The following is a 12,967-nucleotide window of genomic DNA, read 5'->3' on the forward strand; positions in this document are numbered from 1 at the left end:
GCTCAGAACGACGTGCCGCTCTCAATGAGCTAACCAGTTGGCAAGATGGATGACACTGTCTTTAATATGTATAGGGTAAGCTGACACTTTGAAAAGTACTTGGCAAAGGTGTCACAGTCAGGCAGGTCTCCAGCTCCTCATAGCTATTGCCAGGCAGAGATCATCAGCATATACAAACTTTGTTGCCAAGGTCGGAGGTAGGTCAGCTGGGTATGTGTTAAGGAGCATTGGAGCAAGTACAGATCCCTGGGGAAGTCCACTGTTCATTCAACGTGGGCCTTGATGGGGTAGGAGAAACAGGTATTTACCTCACAAATTCAATCTACCGGTAGGAATGAGACCAGAGGCAGTCTGAGGATCTGTATCCATATTAGGTTTAGACTAAGGCTCAAGGTTGGGTTGTGAGGCTGAATCAAAAGCACCAAAATCTCATGAGCATTGGCCAAGACAGCAGAACTCTTAAGAGATCAGCTGTTCTTATGAGATAGCCACCATCATTTCACAAGACACTGGCCACATTGAAACAGAAGCTGGAAAATTAGCCCCTATCAGCTTGGAATGAAACATGGAACCAAAATCATGGGCCTGCCGCCTTCCCCCCAGTTCCAATATATGAAGGGCTTCCTAGGTGAGGTTCTGGTTTTGGCGGTTATCTAGCCCCCCAAAAGACACGTCAGGGAGCAGCGTTCTTTCCTCTGCTGGTGCTCTGTAGCATTGTAGGCCAGGGTATGTCCCTTCCGAGACGTTGATGTTAGAACATTTCTACCTCTGTTCATTTTCCTTGTCTGTTTTCCCAGAACTGTCACTTGAGGGACAGTCTCTGACACAGTCAGGGGGAGTCACTGGCCTCAGGTAGGCCACTGGCACAACACAGGCCATTATTTCATGGCTATTGCATATATGGAGCTTTAACAAGGTATTACTGGCTCCATGTTGTGCTGCGAGAAAAATTTACATTCCACTTAATTGTGTTCTCAGGGCTGTTCATTGCTTGAGAGCCCAGCTGCTGCCAGAACATCTCCGTCGGCCTTTGTCTTGTACATGTTTTATAGTTTACGGTCTCAGCTGGCTGCTTTAGTTTACATGGTGTTTTAAAATGTATTTAAGGGACGTTCATTGAGCTGCCAATATGTTTTAAAAATCAACTGTTTTGCTGTTGTGTAGTGTAAGCCTAGAAGTGAACAGGAATATGTTTTCCTCCTCCAAACTCGGCTTCTTCCACTGCACACAAATCCAATTTTGTATGTGTGATCATGAATGTCAGGAGACACAGTACTTTGCTCAGAAGTGCTGGACTCCACACTGTTTAATTTGAAAATATACCCTGACAGCAAGTGTATTCCTTGAACAATGAATGACGGGGGCTTGCAGTGTTACTCAACCTTTTGGATATCAGGGACCAGCGCAGGTCCACGGACCGGTCCTGGAGAAACACAGGGTAAGAGAATGTGAGGGGCCCTAACTAGATAGGTGGTGCGTTGCCTTCACACCTGGTAATAGTGAGCATGCCAATGTCCAGCCACGGGCATTTCCCTGTGGAGGGGCTGGCACTGATTCCACAGATGCAACTACACACCCTCCCCCCACCGCAAAATCTGCCATTTGCCTTTTGTACCTTCTTATTTTTGACGTATTTTTTATTTGTGCAATACTGCGTTGGTGGTGGTTGGGTTTTTTCAGGCAGTTCTTCCTTGGCACAGTTGTTTCCCAAACATGCTTCTGTAATCAAAGAGCATCTTGTTATCCTGCTAATAAAACACTGAAGTTCAGGGACTTCTGACAGGAGTATACATACATAGGTCCCTTTCCCAGACCTGACAAGGAGCTCCATGTAAACTCGAAGGCTTGTCTCTCTCACCAACAGAACTGGGTCCAATAAAAGATATTACCTCCCCTGCCTTGTCTCTCTCATTAGTACACATGCAATCCAGCCCCGCCAATCCTTAGCACAACACCTGACCCACCCTCCTCTGCCCCCCACAAAGAGTGTAGCCAGACTCTGGGGCCAGTCTTTGGGATAACTAGTAATCTTATTACCTTTATCAGTTCAATCCTCTTAAGGTTAAGTCAGTCCTATTAATCAGGCTTGTGATGTGCGGAACCTTGTCATTTCAAAATCAATTTGCCTAACAGTCAGTGATGATATTCGCTACAGTAAACTCCAGCACAAAAGGGAGTGCATTTCAGAGCAGCAGGTGTGTGGGGCATAGCTCTGCAGCTCTCATTAACACTGCTAGCTAAATAAACCCCTTGCATGTCCAGTTGTGAATGTATCCCTTAAAGGTGCAGGTTAGATCTTGTGTAAACATTCCCCAGGTTGGCAAGGTTATAAAATGCTCCAAGTACAATCTGAGCAGGACTTGTCGTCCCAAACCTTTTCTGCCTGTTATGCCTCTGGAAAGGCCTTTCCTTGCTAGGAAACGTTGCTGCTCTTTACTCTTTCGCTCATTGCCTCTCCCAAAGAAACTTCCCTTTTGTCTCCTTGTGCTTTCCGTATGGCAAAGTGCCGGCTGGCTGTGTGTTTACATCCAGAGGGTTGCAGCAGACATGGAAACGTGCCCCAGGAAGCATAGAAGGATGTATATCTACAAACAGACATGTCAGAGCTCAGATGTGGGCTGTTCCTTATGGAAACAGCCCACGGAATTGAGTAGGGAATGACATTCCGCTACAGAATTCTATAGACTGGCTCCAGAACCATTTAGAAATGGTCTTATTCCCTGTTAACATCTATAGACTTTCAGAGAAATGTCTATAGAACCCTATTGGTTTCATCCCTATTAAATCCTACTGGGACTTTTCCAGAGGACTGGCACCTTACCGATCCATGCAGGCAGGAGTACACCTGTCAGCACAGGTTGGAGGGAAGAGCATCCATGCATGGGGGGTGCAGGGGGGACGAGGGGGTAGGGGGCCACAAAGGCATGTGGGAGAGCATGTACCCAGGCTTATTAAATCATATGGAAAGACTTCCTGACCCTTTGCAGTGTGGGTGGGGCATTGGTCTGTTTGTTTGTTAGTTTTTGTTTTGTTTGTTTTCTTGAGTGATTTTCATTACAGAGTTTTATTCAAGTTTGACATTGGCAGATCTGTTGATTAAAATTACGAGCTGTCTGTCACGGCGCTCAGTCCAATACTTGAAACACAGCTAATGCAGGATGGGCTTGTCTCTTAATACTTTTTACATTCTCCAGAGGCAGGTTTAAGCATAACCATTGTAGTGCAGAAAGAAAACCTGGAGGCAAAGAATGTCAGAATTATTGATTGAGTGAAGGAGTGAATTAGCTGCCTGCTCCTCTCCTGGTTAGTCTCTAGTGAAGAAGCTTTTTCTTCCCATTATTTTGTCTTTGTTTGAGCTTAGTAATTAATATGCTTTCTCATGCCTATTGACATCCGTAATGAAGGGTTGCTTTTCTGAGGGGTGTTGGTTTTTTTACACGGTGGACTTTTCAATCAGTTCTCCAAAGTTCAGGGACGATAGTTAGCTGCTGGCCCTGTTACATGTAATGGGACCTGTGGGCCCAGCCTGTCTGTTATCAAGGAGCAACTGGCCTCTTGAGTTTGGATTTCCAGATAGATCATGTTGCCCCCTCTCTGCCCCAGTCCAGGGGCGTCGAGACCAGAGGCATTGGGAGGAAGAGGGGGGAGAATGGGCAGCAGCTTTTTGAAATTAGGGCCAGCAAACTGGTTCAGATAAAACAAGACATTGTGAACTCTTTCTGACCAATGTTCTAAAGCAGTGGTTCTCAACTTACCACATTGTGTTACATGGGCTGAAGGGGCTGGGTAGCAGGGCAGTGGCAGCCCAGACCCTCTCCGTGCGGGGCTGGCCGGCTGCTCGCCCATCCCAAACCACTGCTGCGCCCCAGTCCTCATAACGTGGGGCTGGCTGGCAGCCCTGTCCCCACCATGCTGGGCTGCAGGGCAACCCAGATCCCTCCATGCCAGCTTGTGGGCCGGCCTTTAGCATGCAGCTGAGCTGGGCTGCAGCTGTGTGCTAAGGTGGCTGCATGCGGCCCGCGGGTTGAGAACCGCTGTTCTAAAGCCACAGAGGTGTGTGCCGCATTTGCCTGTAGACTTGCTTGTTATTTATGACCAGAGTTTTATTTTGGGGTTCGCAGCCTCCCGCCTGTGGCAGGTGGAACTAGACTCTCATGCCTAGGTTAGAACATAGGGCCCACATGCTGTCACAAATCCACTGTCACTAGGTCTCACCAGGCCGCTCGCTCCGCTCTATCTCCTGTCTCATGTACTCTCTCAGGCTCTTTCCCTGGGAAGCGGCTCCTTGCATCCCATCCTGGTGAACCACACTACAGAACCACATGGCTACCTGCAGGGGAACAGCATTGTACAACCTAGGGCTGCTGGTGCCTCTCTCCCGAGAAGATCTCTCTGTGCTTTACATGTAATTTCCCAGTCCCCTTCCCCCCACCGGTCTCCCTGCCCTGACTAAGCTTTTGGGTGAGCCCTATGGAAGGGTAAAACAGCCATGGGACTGAATGTCAGACAGCTGTATCTGTTGAAACACTCTGCACTGCAGGTTTCAGAGTAGCAGCTGTGTTAGTCTGTATTCGCAAAAAGAAAAGGAGTACTTGTGGCACCTTAGAGACTAACCAATTTATTTGAGCATGAGCTTTCATGAGCTACAGCTCACTTCATCGGATGCATAAAGTGGAAAATACAGTGAGGAGATTTATATACACACAGACCATGAAAAAATGGGTGTTACCATACACACTGTAAGGAGAGTGATCACTTAAGATGAGCTACTACCAGCAGGAGAGGGGGGGGGGAGAAAGCCTTTTGTAGTGATAATCAAGGTGGGCCATTTCCAGCAGTTAACAGAATGCACTGAGCCTGAGGTGGGGCAGAGAATGTATTTACTAACCTTCAAAAAGAAGTTATGGCCTTTTTTTTTTTTTTAAACAGGCCTGGACTGAGGCAGATGGGGCCAGGGAGGCCGTGTTTGAAATTCACCAGGCAAGGCTTTTGGGGGGATAAGTAGGGAAACCCTGTGTGACTCCAGTGAAGTCCACTTGCCTAGGATAAGCCTTTCAAGAGGCAGAATGAGGACCATGATAAGGGTACAGAAATGCAGGCATGGTTGGTGGCTGTGTGCGTTCCACAGTCCGGGGCCACCGCAGCAACAGCTGAGCCAGCTGCTGACTTCAGTCAGGCTAGTGGTGGTTGTGAGAGTGTGCAGGTAGCCAGGAGAAGGCTCAGGGAGGCAGTCTGGAAGGTAGGTAGCAAGGTCCTTCCCCGTGAACTGAAGCCTGCAGCACCAGAAGGGATTTTTCCTGACATCCCAAAGCATGTCACAATCCTGGAGAAGTGGAAGTGGGGCCAGCCTGTTCTCTCCTTAGTGAAGCACTTGTGGAAGCCCATTAAGGCGGTCAAAGGGAGAAGGAACCCAGAGTTTCTAATTGCCACTAAGCCAGTTTAACTCCTGTATCGGGGGTAGTCGTGTTAGTCTGTATCCACAAAAACAACGACTACCTCCTGGGCATAAGCTTTCGTGGGTAAAAAACCCACTTCTTTATGAAGCTTAGGCCCAAATAAATCTGTTAGTCTTTAAGGTGCCACCGGACTCCTTGTTGTTTAACTCCTGTGTGTGTTTTCTTCAGAGATCTGTTTTGGAAGGACTGTTGGAGTCATTATTAGATCAGGGCGCACGGCACTTGGGGATAGGTAGGCCAGGCTTGGTTTGTCTAAATGGTTTTCCTGGTAACCAGCCTTGCAGCGCTGCTGTCAGACCCTGGATTTATTCCGCTGGATCTTTGTTCTTTATCATATCAAGGTTTGTGAAGCGACTGGGCTTGTACAGGTTTGTCTGTGTCCAATCTGAAGCAAATACCATTAAACAAACACTTAAGGAGGTCTGGAGAACCTCAGTAGAGCCCTTCTACTACCCCTCTGGACACTGACGGAATGAAATAACAAATGCTATTTTCTTCCATAGCCAGGGGCTCAAACTAAAAACAACCCCCTGCTAATCTCTGCTGCTCAGAACCACGGAGCTTTATTGGCTTTAGTTATTGCATTTGATTCAGCCTCTTTTCGGTGGGTGAGTGAGGCCTCGGGAGGAGTTCTGCAGGCATTCCGTTGGGTGTAAAGAAAACATTCTGGTTATGTAACCCAGCACTGATCTGCCCCTTTGTATGGGGAAGAGCTGAGTTCTGGCCAACAACACTGCGAGTACAATGGCAGGGTACCAGGATAACGGACCCAGTGACATGCCCTAGCTAGGAAGCTGGGATCCAGATCCAAAGTTCGGGGTGTTCTGTTCTGGAGGTTTGTCTTTGATGGTAATGCAAACGTTTGGGGCCTTCTCAGTCCTCGGAGTTGAGCTAGACAGCTAGAAACCAGCTGCTGTGAGATTCTCTAAACAGCCCTTTCTCAGGGCATTTTCTAGCCCAAACTAGGCCAGGCAGAGGCACATGAATGGTTAGAAGACTGTGCCTGCGGACATAAGGTTCTGTGTTTTAGTCCCACGGCTGCAGGGCTTAGCTGTTAAATAACAATGTCAGGATTCCCCATTCAGCTCCCCACTGTCACTGCCTGAACTCCTGACTTAAAATGTATTTGCCATACTCAAGGACTTTGACTTCTCGTGTCTCTGTACCGGGCCAAGCTGCTGGAGGGCAGGGTATAATAATGACCAGAGCAGGCATGTCAGGGTGTCATGTTGTTGACTTGAACTGGGACCATATAGAAGAACATGATTGCAACCAAGGTCCTGTAGTGGCACCAAATCTTGTATAAAGGGGGGTCAAATAAGGTGTCTAAGACAAGGTTATGGTTTGCTGGTTATGATTATGCTGTCTATATGCGTGTATCATTTTTGTAGTTGAAGTTATGAATACTGGATCTATACTGTCTGTATTTCAAACTTATGCTCTGCTTCTGGGTAACACCCCAGAGAAGTTGGTGTCAGCTCTGCCTAGCCTGCTTGTTGGCCCATTAAGGACCATCAGCTGTACAATCGACTCATTGAGAGACGACAGACACGCCTTGTGACTCAGCAAGGTATGCAGGGACCTGCCTATGGACAGAACTCTGAGGTTTTTCCCGGCCATGGGATGGGCAGCTTGTCTTTGGAACAAAGAAAAAAGACCATATGGCAAGAGACTATAAAAAGCTGCTGCAGCTCCTCCATCTTGTCTTCAATCCTGCTTCTTCCCTCTGGGGGGACTTTGCTGCACTGAAGCTTTGAACAAAGGACTGATGACCTATCCCAGCTGTGGATGTTCTCCAGAGACTTGATTTGAACCTGCAGTTTATTCCATCACTACTACAAGCCTGAACCAAGAACTTTGCCATTCCTGTATGTCACTGATTCCATTTAACCAATTCTAGCTCTCATCTATATCTTTTTCCTTTTATGAATAAACCTTTAGATTTTAGATTCTAAAGGATTGGCAACAGCATGATTTGTGGGTAAGATCTGATTTGTATATTGACCTGGGTCTGGGGCTTGGTCCTTTGGGTTCGAGAGAACCTTTTTTCTTTACTGGGGTATTGGTTTTCACAGCCATTTGTCCCCATAACGAGTGGCACTGGTGGTGATACTAGGAAACTGGAGTGCCTAAGGGAATTGCTTGTGTGACTTGTGGTTAGCCAGTGGGGTAAAACCAAAGTCCTCTCTGGCTGGCTGGTTTGGTTTGCCTTAGAGGTGGAAAAACCCCAACCTTGGGCTGTAACTCCCCTGCTTGAAGCAATTTGTCCTGAAATGACACTCTCAGTTGGATCCTGCCAGAACCAGCATCGTTACACATGGGGATCTCTTCTCAGCTTGCTTTACGCTGGGTCACTCATACCCAGAGTTTTGCATTAAGCTGTAGATTCTGAGGAGCCCTATAACTGGGCTGAAGCCACCAAAATTCACTTGATTTCTCGGCCAGCCCTTCGGTCCATATATCTCAGCACCCTGGCCCAAGGTTTGCTTTTGTATCAAAACTCCGAGCTCAGCCTGGATTTGGGTCTCGCTGCCCTGCGGCCAGGAGTTGTTCCAGCTCCCAACCAAGTCCTCAATTGACAAAAAAACCCACAAAAATACAAAATGCGAACACTTGGCTGAGAGAAGCTCTAAAACTCCATGGTCCTGAGATAATTAGTATGTTGGGAAAGTGACAGGAAAGAGAATCAGGCAAAGCCAAGGTCAGCGGCTGCTAATTAAGAATCAGCACTTTGTGTCAGTCTGTGCTGCTGCTTGGAACTGAAACATACACAGGGAGAAGCCCAGGAAGATAAAGGTGATAGAGTTACACAGACAGCAGCTAAAGGGATCTGAACAGGGGGTTTAAAGTTACTTTCCAGCTCCTCTGATAAAAGGGGAAGAAGGCAGAGAAAACAGCAAGGGGAGGGAAATTCACGCCTGCTTGGTGGCCAGAGAATTATGGAGCTTACTGGGCCCACAAGGTGAGAGATTGTCTGTCTAGAGAAATAATCAGAATGACTTTTTTTTTTTTAAAAAAAGCTTGTCTTTTATTATCGAGGTTCCTGTGCAGGGAAGGCTCTGCTGGCGCGTCGATCCCAGCCCTGTGAACACAAGGCCTGTGGAAGTCACCTGTGGCCTGCTGTTGCCATCCAGCTGGCTGTGAAATTGGCCAGGGTCCTTGGGCACAGCTATGCAGCAGCCGTGCATGCCCCTGAGTGTACAATGAAGCCCTCCCCATTACAGACTGCCCTTCAACTTGCCCTGATGACTTTGCTTTCCCATTACATGTGCCTGGTGATGCCTCTCTGTAACCTTTATAGGAAAGTCCTACAGGAGTTTTAAACCAACCTATAGAATTATCTGGCAGGGACATTGTTCTTTGTTACATTCTCCAGGATGGTTTCAACATTCTAAAGGAAGGCTCTCATTCTCCGTTGATTTCTGTCAGTCTCCAGAGTTTCTGTAGAGCCCACTTGGTTGCATCCCTATCAAATCCTATCAGACTTTCCCAGAAAGGGAAGTGGTTAGGAGCCTCAGTTTATTACACCCACATTCATAAATTAAACTGCCAATGCTACTAAGATCTTTCCCATTCTGGCACTGGAGCTGTGTCAGCCTGCCCTGTAATTCAACAAGCGCAGCTGCCGATTCATACTCCAAAGACTGTATGTTTGAATCATGTTGATGCCTCTACTGAAATGTTAGGGAAAAGTAAATGGAACGTATCAAGTGCCTATGTCAGTGCATTACTTAGCGGAATGGGATCTGAAAGCCTTCTGACAGAACGGGTAGGAGGGAGGGACGGGGAATCTACGTGATGACTGGCCGTACCAGAACATTGATTCTATGCCTGCATGGCTCATACCCTGCACAGCTGTACCGAGCCTGGGCTATGATTCAGTGCCACATGTTCTCTTCATGCCCCCTATTGTGTGTTTATGCCCTGCTGGGCTGCTGTTTTTATTTCAGTGAAATGTTCGTTCATTTTTAAAAGGAGTCAGCAGTTGCAGGAATTGAAGAGATACCTGCCAAGCACCTAGAAGATGCAAAGGAGTATTATTGTTATTGTAGCTGCTCATATTATTGCTTTAATGCAGGGCAGGCCGCATAGGCATTCGGACGATCTGGTACTGTCCCAGCTGGAGCTATGCGGACCCCTGGAGTCAGTGTTTTGTGGGGCACTGACTCTGCATCTCACATACGATGGAAGACTGGCATTTACTTCTGTTCACAGGCATCACTAAAGACCAGTTAGACTAATCCATGAGATGCAGTCAGGACTAGCAGTAGTATTGGCCTTACGGGCTGATCAGAATTGCTGCTCCTGTTGATCACGGTTGGCACATGAGCCTTGCCTTTGGACAAGGTGTTTGGAAGGATGGAGGCGGATGTTAAAATACAACTGGGTATCGCTTTATTTCCACTTACTGTAAATATGTCTAATCTTCCTAACAAGGGGAGAGCAAAGCAGTGGCCATCAGTCATGTCAGTGAGCTGCACTACAGCTGTCAGTCTTTGCTGAGGAATCGGACCTCGCAGTGCTTCACAGTCCCTATCAATCTTTCTTCCAGGTTTTTTTTGTTGTTTGTTTGTTTTTAGTGCAGAATGTACTGTGAGCAGTCTGGATTTTTCTTTGTTTTCATGAAAGAGACATGACAATACAGTCTTGGTAAAGAATGAAGTCGCTTGGGGCTGGAATGGGCAGTGTATCACTTTAATAGTCCCTTTGCTTGTAGGTCATGTGACAGGGTCAGGCCAGATGGCTATAGGAGAGTAATCCTATTGGGATCCGGGTCTGTAGGAGAGTAATAGAAGGCAGATATATTAGCCCCAGACTCAGTAGGTCCCTTTTCCCTGGGTAAGGTAACAGGGAAGGTTCCAGAACAATCAGGAACCTTCTGGAGACAATTAAGACAGGCTGATTAGAACACCTGCAGCCAATCAAGAAGCTGCTAGAATCAATTAAGGCAGGCTAATCAGGGCACCTGGGTTTTAAAAAGGAGCTCACTTCAGTTTGTGGTGTGCGTGTGAGGAGCTGGGAGCAAGAGGCGCGGGGAGCTGAGAGTGAGAACGCGGACTGTTGGAGGACTGAGGTGTACAAGCATTTTCAGACACCAGAAGGAAGGTCCTATGGTGAGGATAAGGAAGGTGTTGGGAGGAGGCCATGGGGAAGTAGCCCAGGGAGTTGTAGCTGTCACACAGCTGTTCCAGGAGGCACTCTAGACAGCTGCATTCCACAGGGCCCTGGGCTGGAACCTGGAGTAGAGGGTGGGCCCGGGTTCCCCCCAAATCCTCCCAACTCCTGGTCAGACACAGGAGGAGTTGACCTGGACTGTGGGTTCAGAAAAACGGCAAAGCTGAGGGCTGCCATGAAGCTTCAAGGCGAGCAAATCCGCCAATAAGCGCAAGACCCACCAAGGTAGAGCAGGAACTTTGTCACAGTCACCAGTTCAAATTCAACACAGATTGGAAAGTGACTGAAATTTATCCCCATTTGGCCTACGTGAGATGAGTTGATGTGTCTTAATTCAGCTCCTCGTTGACAGGTGTCTACATCCAAAATAAACTCTTCCAGGACTAGAACTAACTGCCCCCCTTGAAGGCAACCTGGGGAGCCACGGCCAAGGGGTGGAACCTGAATGACTGTCTCAGCCGCAGGCCTTGGGTGAGGCACATTTGGCAGGAAAGCGGACGGGGGAAGCTTGTTCTGTTATGCCTGTGAGTGTCCTTTGTGTGGATGGAGGATGACAGGCTCCAAGGCTGTCAATCTGGCATCACTATATTACTTACTTATCTTGAAGGGTAGGTCCTTCCTCCCCTGTCTGGATGTCAGTGATGTCTTACTGGAAAGTATGCGGGGATGGGATAAGACCAAACCTCCAAACTCTCCAGAGACGGATTCTGAGACCCCAGTCAGATTATCTGGCCTGAGACTTGGAGTATCAAGTGTTATACTCTGCACACTCAGATAATCAGAAACACCTCCTTCTCACTCATGGAAAACTGATTCCCAGGGACCACCCCTCTCCCAATACCAATGCTACCTTGGTCTTGGAGTCAGATGGCTGGTGTTAGGGCTTGATTGGATTTCATGGGTCCCCAAAGTGAAGAAAATCTATTCAGATCCCATCTCTTTGGACATCTTGAGACTCAAGACTGGAGGTCTTCCTGGAATGTGCTGCTTATTAGTTTAATCATGTGATACCCCAGCATATCTGTCTGCAGTGTTTGGTTTCTGTAAAAGGGGAAGGTGAATGAGTCGTTACTTTGTTGAAGGGGAGAAAACATTGCGGCCCGGGCTCATTTGCCTTTCTTAACATCGTTCTGCTGTGCCTATGATAGCCGGGTGGGGCAGATTCATGGACATGAGAAACCATGAGGTTCTTCCAAGCTATGCATGTACCTTGCTGGCCCACTGACTGCGCAGTATTTATTTGGGGAATGCCATAACAAGGCTTGGAGATGGGCACTGCATTCTACAATTCATGCCCCAGCCAACGGGTTGTGTGTTTTACCGATACTTATGGAAGCCGAAGGAAGAAGAATTTCATTATCTCTGTGAAGTTACCACCAAGCACAAGATTTTGTTTTAGTGGAAGGTGGTTTAAAAAAATGTCTTCAGCTGTATAAGTAAATTTACTCGTCAGCATTTCTGTCTCTCTTTCTCTCCTGCACGAGGCAACAGTCAAAGGTTTAATGTGGGTAATTCACACAGTATCTGGCAACTGATTTCCCTTCTGCCCTCCAAATGAATGTCAAAGCTCTGGGAAGGGGCAGGATACCTTTCAGTACCCAGAGCAGTCCAGAATTCCAGAGCAAACATGTTATTAGCAATGCAGATAACAGCATGCGCAGGTGTTCTTAGCATTTAAAACTGTGCAATATTTAACCTGCATTCACATCTCCTGCCAACTGAATACCAGCGGCTTTTCAGCTGGGCACATGGGGAATCAGGTGAGCCTCCCGCCTTCCCCTGTTAACCCCTTCATTCCAGCAAACACAGTGGTGCTCTCTGGAGTGTGGAAGTGCTATTAGACTTGGCAAGTCAAGGTCAGCCTTCACTAATGCAGAGGGCATGGCTGGCAGCGTGTTTGGCCCCCACTCACCAGGCACATGGCTGTGCAGCACAAAGATTAACGAGCAGTTGGATTCCATGTACATCAAACTGGAAATGAGTCCGTCAGCGGGCATGCGGCAGTACTGTTTACTTGCCTGAACACTAGAGTAAATATGACATTGAAGTATCCTGGTGCATATTATGGGCTTGATTTTCAGCTATTATCTGGGGGCACAGCAAATGGCTGTTTTGCTGGCACTGTAGTTAGATGTCTAAATGTAGCTGCAGTTAACAGGGTGGACAAAATTGTGCCCAAAAGAACAGGCGGCCGGGTTGAGAGCCCTTTAAAAAGCAGGCCCTCAGTGAAGACGGTGGTGGTGGTAATGTTGAAGCTGCATAAGGGCTAGAATGGCTTATTTTCCAGATGGCTACGTAGTAACTCTTCAGAGATGTATTGTACTACTTGTCTCCAT

The 12,967-nt window shown here is 47.5% G+C and overlaps 1 protein-coding gene across 20 annotated transcripts in view; it reads left to right on the forward strand.

The window, feature by feature from the left end:
- The window catches only part of DAB2IP (DAB2 interacting protein), a 347,539-nt gene that overhangs the window by 294,920 nt on the left and 39,652 nt on the right, over positions 1-12,967 (forward strand). The gene's annotated exons all lie outside the window — the stretch shown is intronic.

This window comes from Caretta caretta, chromosome 16 (assembly GCF_965140235.1).
Source record: "Caretta caretta isolate rCarCar2 chromosome 16, rCarCar1.hap1, whole genome shotgun sequence".
Taxonomy (NCBI): Eukaryota; Metazoa; Chordata; order Testudines; family Cheloniidae; genus Caretta; species Caretta caretta.